Source organism: Petromyzon marinus, chromosome 7 (genome assembly GCF_048934315.1).
Source record: "Petromyzon marinus isolate PM22_M1 ecotype Great Lakes invasive population chromosome 7, UKy_Petmar_22M1.pri1.0, whole genome shotgun sequence".
Lineage (NCBI taxonomy): Eukaryota > Metazoa > Chordata > Hyperoartia > Petromyzontiformes > Petromyzontidae > Petromyzon > Petromyzon marinus.
In genome coordinates, this window is record NC_133673.1 from 5,086,106 (window position 1) to 5,099,248 (window position 13,143).

At 48.8% G+C, this 13,143-nt stretch overlaps 1 protein-coding gene across 9 annotated transcripts in view; it reads left to right on the forward strand.

Moving 5' to 3' along the window:
- The window catches only part of LRRIQ1 (leucine rich repeats and IQ motif containing 1), a 118,898-nt gene that overhangs the window by 61,288 nt on the left and 44,467 nt on the right, over window positions 1-13,143 (forward strand). The gene's annotated exons all lie outside the window — the stretch shown is intronic.

The following is a 13,143-nucleotide window of genomic DNA, read 5'->3' on the forward strand; positions in this document are numbered from 1 at the left end:
AAAATTGCTCTGCACCGATATACATTTCAGAGGGCCTATTGCTTTTGAACAAATGCTAAAGCAATTGTCATGCTTTTCACAGGTCTACAGCCTTGGTTCTATTAACCTAACACTGCTAAACTGCCTCCTGTAGCACCCCTTTTAACCTCCTTTATTGGCATATATGCAGTGTTTTCTTCAGAGCCCAGGTCTAGACACCGGTCAGGCTTCAGGAATTTCTCCCTTTTTTGCGTTGTTTTTAAAAGCTCTGACAAATCTAATCCATCTAAGAGTTCTTCTGCATCAACAGTAAGCCATTGTGTTTTCTATGGATGTTTATATGGATGGGACAGCGGGCTGTTCATTTACCAAAATAGGCACCAACAGTTTTCCATAATTTTATCCAGGAAAATAATATGTTAATATAACAATGTTGGCAGTATAAAAACACTTGACATTATATACGTTTAAATAGCATACCAAACTAGCATATACATCAAAGTGGAACTTTGGTTAGAGCGCTCACCTCACAATTAAAAGGCGATTAGTTTAAATCCCGGTCATGGGTTTATTGACAAAACCACTCATCCTTCCGGGGTCAATAAAATTAGTACCACTTTTGGGCAATTAATTGTTCTAGCGGATAGACTAGCACCTACCACTGGCTCAAGGCCACCATTGAAGATGAACATTACTCAACACGAGTTTCGGCGCAGTGATACTGGGCCCGTTTAATGTAGCGTTTTCACGTATTTATGAATTCATGCAGAGTTTTTAATGCATTTTCTCAGAAAGCCGTGAAGTGATTCCAACTAATTCATGTATGTGTATGTATGTATGGTGAACTTATTTTGCACCGTACATTGCCAACTGTGATAATCGGAGGTGCGGGGGAAGGACAACAACATATAGCAGTATATGACTCCTTTTTCTGAAAATGAATGGGTGGAGATTAAGTCTCCAAAAAAATCCCGAGGTCAAATTAGCAGTTGGGGGGGGGGGGGGGGTGCCCACGGGAATGGTTGCCGTGTGTGCTGATGTCAGAACGCTCACCCCGCCAACGCACAGAGCCGACCAATTACACTCTGTCCGTCCCGCACACGAACACACCACGCGAATGTGTACGTGAGCCTTTCTCCGCCCTCCACTGAGACGTGGAATTGTACCGCTAAGACAAATGCAGTGTTTATCCATGTGTGCATGGGAACCGGTAGCGTAAGCGGTTAGCACGCCGCGCTGAGAACCCGGCTAATCCGAGTTCGATTCCCGCTCATGGCTAACACCAGTGACGATTATCTGAACCGGTCGACTCAGCCTCAAATGAGTACCAGGTGTGGTGTGTATACAAAGCCACTAGGGAGACAAAGACGCCTAGGCGTGGTGCTGGCCGGCCTTCATAGGTGCTTGCTAACGGCACTTGCTCCAAAAGTCTCTTCAGGCTATATGGGGGATCTTTATCTTTTAATGTGTAAGTGTGCATGTGTGTGTATACTGGCGAAAGGGTCCAATAGACATGTGTGCACGTTTATGTGTACATATGTGTGTATGTGTTTATGGGTGATTATGTGCGATACAAAACGTGCAACTTAAGTTTAATTACCAGCCACAGCACACATCAGTAGCGAGTGTTCTCAGAACCTGTTCTGAGCCTGCTCCAGGTCCAAGGTCCACCGAGACTTAAATGGGCGTCTGGTGTGGTGTACGCATGGTGCTTGCGATCCATCACTTTGGAGGCACGGGTTGGTGAATCACATGGAGGTTTATGAAACTCCCACTGTCATCGTCACCATCACTGCCATCTTCATGTGCGTTTGCCTCCGTTCCATCGCTTACAACACAAAAGTTTGGGGGAACAAAACGTCGCTCTGAACTTTGCGTCAAAATGCCGAAACACGTTGCGGAATAGAGGCGGCAAACATGGACGTGAATTTGTGCGGAATGGGGCTGTCACACCCTCTCATTGCTCCCCCCCCAAAAAAAGTAATGCCCCTAAATTAGAATAGTATGTTGAACTTATTTCGCACTGTACGTAGCCAACTGTGCCAATCGGAGGTGCAGGGGAAGGACAACAATCTAACCACAAAAAGCAGTTCTCAAGAAATTAGTTTTCAGTCTAGATTTGGCTTCCTAATATTGGGAGTAAGAGCGTTCCAGACGGCCGCAGAATTGCATCTGAGAGCACGTGATGCAGTGACCGTCTTTGTTCGATGGCTAGCCAAAAGAAATTGACGTAATTCCGCACAACGTCGAAAGTTTCTGAATATTTGCGGAAACTCTCTTTGCCATCGTTGGCTCCACCCCAATCCCCGACCTGACCCCGCGATAAATCTTGCCGCTTAATTCCACAAGTCAGCGTGAGTGGCGGTGGCATGGGTGCGTTTTTGTGCTGAATCGGCTGCACGTAAATGCAAATCGGCTTTCTTTTCTTTAATGAGTTTCTATGAAAAGTGCCATCCGGAGAGTGTGAGAGTTATGACCAAAACAGCTGCCATGGATTGTGCCCACTGAACTCTGCTGTATATTCAATGTTTGCGTCATTCAAATTATTAATCCAGTGTTATGTTATCAATCAAACAATCAATTGTAGCCTTCTTAACCTACTGCTGGATGAAGGCCTTCCCGATTAATGTCGGCCACGGGGTTGTCCCATCACACCCTCAATAATCACGGTTGGCTGCGTACGGTGCAAAACAAGTTGAGCATACGTACACACATCATACCACGCTGGCCAGTGCGGGTTGGCGATGTGTGAGAAATCCCGGACTTATTTAAATATCCCTTACCACTGATGTTAGCTGTGGACATTAATTGAACTCCAGCAGCCAGGTTCATAGTTCATTGCACTAACCACTGTGCCACTGCCCCCCCTCCCCCCAGTTTCGTATAGGTTTCCCAATTTACAAATGAGCATTAGTATGGTGCTCATCTTCTAAGCAGTGGAAACGCCATGTTTCCAAAGCACCGAAAGGACGATCATTATCGGTTTCAAACCAAGTGATACTCGTTTTATTAACCCTGAAGGGACAATGGCCCTATTCAAGCCTAAGAGTCGAGCGCCCTTATCCACAGCAACACACGAATCCGGATGTGTACACAGCGCATACATATATACACATGCACACTTGCAAATGAAACAAAGTGCACGCATTCGTTTTGAATGTCTTGCGTAACATAGCAAAAACCGTTCAAATACATTGACCGTATCTGACGATGACGTTTAATCGAATACTTTGGGAATTTTGGAGAGGGTGCCCTTTCTTGCCTGTGGGCGAGAAGTCCAATGCGAGTGTGTGGCACTCGGCTACGGTGACGGGAGGAAATGAAACGAGCCAGCCCGACCAAACAAGCGTGGGGTTTCGGGTCAGTGGCCAGGAGCTGTTTGCTGGCTGGAGAGATGGCTGTAATGACAGGAAGAGGGGTGGCCGAGGCACGGATACCCAGGCCGGGTCCCAGATTCTTCAGCTGTTGCCTCTCTGAGTGAAAGCTCCCTCTCTGAGCGCTGTGTTTTTCATGCCTCGCCTCCAGGGCATGTCTTCAGAAGGGCGTGCAACTCCACTACAATGTTAGTCGATACGGATTAGAGTTTGTGGTATATGACATATTACATTTGAATTAATACAGCCGGGTGGTGCTGTTGGCAGAATGCTCGGCACACAAATTAGGGTTGCTGGCTCCCACCATGGGAATGTCTAATTTCCACCACTGGCTGCCAAAAGAACCACCCCATGGAAGCGTTTTGACTTTTGACTTGAGTTTTGAATAGGCTCTTTCATGAGAGGTGTACGATATTATTTTTAAACTGTATAATACGAATAAAACACAACAAGTGTCTTCCTGCTCAAACGAGCACGGCGTAGTGCTGATATGCATTGACAATTCATAAAGCTAAAACTCCCTCATTTAGACATTAAAAACACATCAAATGCTGTTAGCAAAACACCTATTTGGGTCAGTACAACACATATAAGGTGTGTTGCTTGCTAACACTAAGCATGCTTGCTCAACTCTGTCTCCCCATCGCTAATATTAAACAAATCTGCATCAGTTACACGTTTACGAGCTTTTAGAAAAAGACGGCCCACATAGGGAAATTGCTGTCTGCGAGCACCTACGAAGGCCGACACAGCACACGAAGGGAGTGGTGTGGCCAGCACCACACGCGGCCGCCTTTGTCTCCCCGGTGCCGATGTTTACGCACCGTACCAGCCACTTATTTGAGGTTGAGTGCACCTGGGCGTAGGCCCGGGACCGGTAGAGATATTCGCCACCGATATTGGCCATAAGCGGGAACTGAATTTGGGTCGCCGGGTCCGTAGCGTGGAGAACGGTGCACGGCGAACCACTTGCGCCACCGCCCTCTCTTCCCGCTCGCGCACGCCGCCGCCGCTGCGCCGGCCGCACACACCGTGCACCAGGCCAACACACTGTGCACCAGGCCAACACACCGCGCACCAGGCCACACACACTGTGCACCAGGCCGCACACACCGTGCACCAGGCCAACACACTGTGCACCAGGCCGCACACACCGCGCACCAGGCCACACACACTGTGCACCAGGCCGCACACACCGTGCACCAGGCCAACACACTGTGCACCAGGCCGCACACACCGCGCACCAGGCCGCACACACCGCGCACCAGGCCACACACACCGCGCACCAGGCCGCACACACCGCGCACCAGGCCACACACACCGCGCAGAAAGGCCGCACACACCGCGCACCAGGCCGCACACACCGTGCACCACTCCACACACACCGTGCACCACTCCACACACACCGTGCACCACTCCACACACACCGTGCACCACTCCGCACACACCGTGCACCACTCCACACACACCGTGCACCACTCCACACACACCGTGCACCACTCCACACACACCGTGCACCACTCCACACACACCGTGCACCACTCCGCACACACCGTGCACCACTCCACACACACCGTGCACCACTCCACACACACCGTGCACCACTCCACACACACCGTGCACCACTCCACACACACCGTGCACCACTCCACACACACCGCGCACCACTCCACACACACCGTGCACCACTCCACACACACCGCGCACCACTCCACACACACCGTGCACCACTCCACACACACCGTGCACCACTCCACACACACCGTGCACCACTCCACACACACCGTGCACCACTCCACACACACCGTGCACCACTCCACACACCGTGCACCACTCCACACACACCGTGCACCACTCCACACACACCGCGCACCAGGCCGCACACACCGTGCACCACTCCACACACACCGTGCACCACTCCACACACACCGTGCACCACTCCACACACACCGTGCACCACTCCACACACACCGTGCACCACTCCACACACACCGTGCACCACTCCACACACACCGTGCACCACTCCACACACACCGCGCACCACTCCACACACACCGTGCACCACTCCACACACACCGTGCACCACTCCACACACACCGTGCACCACTCCACACACACCGTGCACCACTCCACACACACCGTGCACCACTCCACACACACCGCGCACCACTCCACACACACCGTGCACCACTCCACACACACCGTGCACCACTCCACACACACCGTGCACCACTCCACACACACCGTGCACCACTCCACACACACCGTGCACCACTCCACACACACCGTGCACCACTCCACACACACCGCGCACCACTCCACACACACCGTGCACCACTCCACACACACCGCGCACCACTCCACACACACCGTGCACCACTCCACACACACCGTGCACCACTCCACACACACCGTGCACCACTCCACACACACCGTGCACCACTCCACACACACCGCGCACCAGGCCGCACACACCGCGCACCAGGCCGCACACACCGCGCACCAGGCCGCACACACCGTGCACCACTCCACACACACCGTGCACCACTCCACACACACCGTGCACCACTCCACACACACCGTGCACCACTCCGCACACACCGTGCACCACTCCACACACACCGTGCACCACTCCACACACACCGTGCACCACTCCACACACACCGCGCACCACTCCACACACACCGTGCACCACTCCACACACACCGCGCACCACTCCACACACACCGTGCACCACTCCACACACACCGCGCACCACTCCACACACACCGTGCACCACTCCACACACACCGTGCACCACTCCACACACACCGTGCACCACTCCGCACACACCGTGCACCACTCCACACACACCGTGCACCACTCCACACACACCGCGCACCACTCCACACACACCGTGCACCACTCCACACACACCGCGCACCACTCCACACACACCGTGCACCACTCCACACACACCGTGCACCACTCCACACACACCGTGCACCACTCCACACACACCGTGCACCACTCCACACACACCGTGCACCACTCCACACACACCGTGCACCACTCCACACACACCGTGCACCACTCCACACACACCGTGCACCACTCCACACACACCGTGCACCACTCCACACACACCGTGCACCACTCCACACACACCGTGCACCACTCCACACACACCGCGCACCACTCCACACACACCGTGCACCACTCCACACACACCGCGCACCACTCCACACACACCGTGCACCACTCCACACACACCGTGCACCACTCCACACACACCGTGCACCACTCCACACACACCGTGCACCACTCCACACACACCGTGCACCACTCCACACACACCGTGCACCACTCCACACACACCGCGCACCACTCCACACACACCGTGCACCACTCCACACACACCGCGCACCACTCCACACACACCGTGCACCACTCCACACACACCGCGCACCACTCCACACACACCGTGCACCACTCCACACACACCGTGCACCACTCCACACACACCGTGCACCACTCCACACACACCGTGCACCACTCCACACACACCGTGCACCACTCCACACACACCGTGCACCACTCCACACACACCGTGCACCACTCCACACACACCGTGCACCACTCCACACACACCGTGCACCACTCCACACACACCGTGCACCACTCCACACACACCGCGCACCACTCCACACACACCGTGCACCACTCCACACACACCGTGCACCACTCCACACACACCGTGCACCACTCCACACACACCGCGCACCACTCCGCACACACCGTGCACCACTCCACACACACCGTGCACCACTCCACACACACCGTGCACCACTCCACACACACCGCGCACCACTCCACACACACCGTGCACCACTCCACACACACCGTGCACCACTCCACACACACCGTGCACCACTCCACACACACCGTGCACCACTCCACACACACCGTGCACCACTCCACACACACCGTGCACCACTCCACACACACCGTGCACCACTCCACACACACCGTGCACCACTCCACACACACCGCGCACCACTCCACACACACCGTGCACCACTCCACACACACCGTGCACCACTCCACACACACCGTGCACCACTCCACACACACCGTGCACCACTCCACACACACCGTGCACCACTCCACACACACCGCGCTGTCACGCAGAGGGCACGCGGCAGCTCCCGTCCGCGCCTCGTCTCGGTTTCCAAATTGCGGCGATGGCACCGCCCGGCTTCGCCGCGCCGTCGCCGGCCGGGCTAGCCATCGGCAGACTTCCCCCTCCACCTTCCTCCCCCCCACCCCCCCGAGCTTTAGTTACCAGCCCCTTTGACCGTTCGGACTTCTAATCGATTTACACGGCCGCCAGTCCCCTCGTTGACCCCGTCCGAGCAGGCGGGATCGCTTTCGGGGAGCCAGATTAGGGCGGAGGTGACCCGCATCGGGGCCGGCACGGAGGAGACTCTGGGCCCGGGCCACGTAAACGAGACGCAGCCCCGAGCGAGGCACCCACCGGCCTCCCAACCGCAACCTTGCACCCCTTTCCCCCCCACCGCCTTCCCCCAGGCTCCCCAAACAACCCCCACAGCACAAGGCAGGCGGTGGCCCTCCCAGGGTATTGCTTGGGGTGGGGGGAGGGGGAGGGGGAAAGCGTTGGCTGGACATGTTTGTGTTTACGAGAGCCTGCCACTTATATAAGGGGACCACACAGCAATGGCAGTAGGTTGATGGGTTTGACTTGTTAACTGTTTGCATTAAAAAAAAAGAGAGAGTGCTATGCATTGGGGAATAGAAATGGTAAGAAAAAAGTGTGTGTAAGAAAGAGAATGATGTCATGATATGGTTAAAATAACACCGAATGTATTTGACGTATATTTCTTTTATTTAATTCAGCTATATATTTTTTCAAAATTAAAGTGTTTCCATCTTCAGGCGAGCATTGCGTTGTGCTCATCTCTGTTAACAGTCCTGACCTAGAAGTTGAAATTCCACATTCCTATGATGTTGTTCAGTCACGTAATTACCACTATTAACACAAACGGATAATAACCGTGGTGGAAAAACTAAAATTGCGGCTTATAATTTTATTTTATACTCTTTTGAAACATTACTCCTGTAGAGGATTGTGAACTATTTTTCACCCATTATTGTTGCCTTATTAATATAATGTAGGGTACAGTATACGATAATTACATATAATATAAGGTATGGGTATAATGTATATAATTATCAAACTATTAGTGATATTTTCAAATGGTCATGCTCTTGTTATTAGTCTTGTTCCATAGCAGCAGATGTGGCATTTATTTTACTTCATCACGTTTAAAGTACCGTTTTATTTTTTGCACAAATATTAGTTTTACCATAACTAATATTTACACTTCTGAAAATGCATCAGTTATCATAGGGCCTCTAAGCAAAAGGGGACAATTGTTCATTGGCTTATCGCATGGTTTTGATGAAAGTAATTTTGTGAGTGACCCTTACCTGTGTATCTAGCTAAAAAGTTAAAGGCAGTTTTCAGCTCTACAGGCAGTCCAAGCCATTGGTGGAAATTCCACATTCCCGTGGTGGAGTACAGTCTGCCCATATGAGATCGGTACTTATTGTATCGACCACTAAACAAAACTAAGATATTTTTATTTTACCAGGTAAGGCTCACTGGGCTGTATAGCTATTTTCAGAAGCGACATGGCCACAAATGATAGCTCAACGAAGTGACTTATCTCGTTGAAATTTAAAGCAGCCGTATACTCTGAACGCATGTTGATTCTAAGTGTAGTGGGGAATACCGGAGGACCCGGAGAAAAATCCACACAACCATGGGGAGACAGACATGCAAACTCCAAATATACAGGCATCAGGGTCGGGATCAAACCCACGACCTCCTGCATACCAGGCGAGGGACTTAATATGTTGCCACCGTGCCATCCCACAGTAGCGACATGTTGTGGGATGATGGGCGTAGTTGAACTGGGATTTGAACTCGCAACCTTCCAAATGTGTTTGTCCTATGGACCATAAGAAGTTGGAATGTTTCACCAATGGCTTATGGCCACCTACTTAGATGAATGCTGTCCAAAGCTCGCTTAGATCTAAATGCGGGTTCTTATTCGCTGTGCATACCTTGTGCTTTTGCTGTAATAATTGAAATGGACATGATTCATGATTGCATCTCAGGTGATGCATTCAAGCCTCACAGCTCGTACTTTAGCACTTATACAACCTTTGACCTTTAGAGAAAACCACACTACAAATTTTCAGAGCAGCCGATATTTTTACGCTAATTACACACGTCTTTTCATCCAAATGTAAATCAGGTAGCAGATAATAAGACATTCTCACATGGAAACTAGTGCGATGGACAGCTGCAATAACGGGTACTGAGGATTCGGTGTTTCTATTTTACATATACCCACTGCAAGGATATCAAGCAGTAGCCTTGAATGTCAATTTCAGTTTGTTCCACATGTTGTGTGGTTTTGGTCTTAAAATGAGTTATTAAGACGTAATTGTTCTATGCATATATACAACATGAATTAATTTAAAATGTAATATAAAACCATTTATCAAACTACTAATGGATGAAGATCTTCCCATTTTATGTCAGTCGTGGGGGCTCTTTGACCATACTTCACCATGCTGGTCAGTGTAGGTGGGTAAAGGGGTGGCCCAGGACCAGTTCAGATATCACTGATGTTAGCCATGGCTGATAATTGAACATATGTTTCTGGGTTTATAACACACTGATAACCATTGTACCACCACTCCACCAACATACATATAACAGAAATATTTAAATGTGAAACAATGCATGGAAATTACACAGAAATGTAGGCAGGCAGGCAGGCTGGTAGGTATGTGGGTAAGTGGGTGGATCGGTTAAAATGTAGGTAATAGGCATGTAATAATGGATAAATGCATTTATTAAAATCATTTTTTTGTTACAACATCAAGACTCTGGCCTTCTTCAAGTCGAGACATTTGTTTCCATGTGCATATAGCGGATTTTTTTTCATACTTTAGTCTTCCTGTGTTACCATCTGGAGATGCGGTTGCATTATACACTATGTATGGTAATTGTATTGTATCTTATATATATCATTGTGCAGGCAATAATCGATTGCTTATAATTTATGCATTTTTATTGCATATAATATGCCAGTGTTGCGTTTAGGCTAATGGAACAAACAAACTAGACAGAAGAAAGTGAAACAATAGAGGATAACAACACTAATTTCAAAATGTGGTTATTTGAATAAAATTATGAACTCGGAATTGTGACCATCAGATCACTGGCAGTGGAAGCTGAGCTGTTGCACGTCTAATAGTCAGGCAGGAACACAAATGTAGGTAACTCGGATAGATAAGTGGCAAGGTTGGTAGGAATGCTAGTAAGTTGGTAGATATGTCAGCAGACAGGATGACAGGCTGATGGGTATAGAGGTAGGTAGTCGTTTAAACCAGGTAAGAGATTACTGAGATACTCATCGGTTTAAAAATAAATCTGGGGATTTAAAAAAAAAGTTAGTTAATCTGTAAAACAGCAACACGAAAAAATCTTAACGATAAAGGAGTAAAAAAAGACAAATACAGAAACACTGCACACGAATACAGACAATGAAATAGCAATTAATTTTTCGATACATTAACACACTTTGTGGGAGGTCAACAGTGGCTGTCCTCTGACGAAAATTGCTCACACGATAAGAATGTGGAATTTCCACCACTGATTTACATGGCAAACTAAGGGAAATTATCCCTTAACATATTTTATGTAACTAAAATAAAACTAAACAATTTGCTCTTGCCAGGTAAGGCCCACTGAGCTATATAGCTATTTTCAGAAGCGACATGGCCACAAATGATAGCTCAACGAAGTGACTTATCTCGTTGCAATTTAAAGCAGCCGTATACTCTGAACGCATGTTGATTCTAAATGTAAAGGGGAATACCGGAGGACCCGGAGAAAAATCCATGCGACCACGGCGAGAGAGACATGCAAACTCCAAATATACAGCGGGCATCAGCGTCGAGATCAAACCCATGATTTCCTGCATATGACGAAGTGGCTTACGTGGAAATTTATAGCAACCAAATACTCCAAACGACCACAGATGCGTATGTTAACAAATAATCGAAATCGTATTGTCTTGCCGATTTTGTCCATCATAAACAATGCAAACAAGGGCTTTTTTTTCCTTCCACAAATAGGCCGAAAAATTTAAAAAAATTCAGCAACACATGAATGAGGCGCTAGGTTTGAAGGCTGCTCTTTGAGTCTCTGTGACCACGTCTGCACGTTTATGGCAAACTGCCCCCACCACCATCAAGCAGGCCTGCATAGGCCTCATTTTTCATTTTCAATCACACTGACATGGAAAAGGTGAAAAGTGATATTCCCTGCCCACCCTGGTATTATGATGAATGTAGCAGCTAAGCCTTTGAAGAGGGCCTGGCTAGAAATATAATAATTGAATGATACATCAGGAAAGGGACATTTGGGTATTTTCTTGGAGTGAGGCCAGCTTAGCTGCTTGTCAACAAGTCCTGTTTATTGTGCGTGTGCTCTAAGCTGCATGCAGAATAAATGAACACCCGTGTGGAGAAAATGCAAACGTCTTTATTGACAGCCTGCAGTTGTTTGATTTCCGCTCCATGTAGATGTGTATTCTGCAAGGATTACATTATATTGTTAGCACGCTGGCAAATTAAACAATCTTAATTTTTGTTCTAACTTAATTTTGGCGGATTTGTTCATTTATTTACGGGAAAAAATAAAATTGGAACAATTGATTTAAAGCTTTCGTGACTGCAGTGATTCATATTGTTTTATATATATTTTATTATTTTATTGTTTCCCTTCAACGTGACTTTACCGAAAGAACCAAGAATATTTGAACAATTATATATATACAACGTCAAAGTATCTCCCCCACTCAATCCCATGAAGTAATGTTAATCTCAACTGGTGTCACTGAGCTCGTGAAGGAAATTACACATTCCTGTTGTGGGGTTGGTCTCTATACAGTGAGGGAAAAAAGTATTTGATCCCCTGCTGATTTTGTACGTTTGCCCACTGACAAAGAAATGATCAGTCTATAATTTCAATGGTAGGTTTATTTGAACAGTGAGAGACAGACTAACAACAACAAAATCCAGAAAAAACGCATGTCAAAAATGTTATAAATTGATTTGCATTTTAATGAGGATAATAAGTATTTGACCCCTCTGCAAAACATGACTTAGTACTTGGTGGCAAAACCCTTGTTGGCAATCACAGAGGTCAGACGTTTCTTGTAGTTATCCACCAGGTTTGCACACATCTCAGGAGGGATTGTGTCCCACTCCTCTTTTCAGATCTTCTCCAAGTCATTAAGGTTTCGAGGCTGACGTTTGGCAACTCGAACCTTCAGCTCCCTCCACAGATTTTCTATGGGATTAAGGTCTGGAGACTGGCTAGGCCACTCCAGGACCTTAATGTGCTTCTTCTTGAGCCACTCCTTTGTTGCCTTGGCCGTGTGTTTTGGTTCATTGTCATGTTGGAATACCCATCCACGACCCATTTTCAATGCCCTGGCTGAGGGAAGGAGGTTCTCACCCAAGATTTAACAGTACATGGCCCCGTCCGTCGTTTCTTTGATGCGGTGAAGTTGTCCTGTCCTCTTAGCAGAAAAACACCCCCAAAGAATAATGTTTCCACCTCCATGTTTGACGGTGGGGATAGTGTTCTTGAGGTCATAGGCAGCATTCCTCCTCCTCCAAACACGGCGAGTTGAGTTGATGC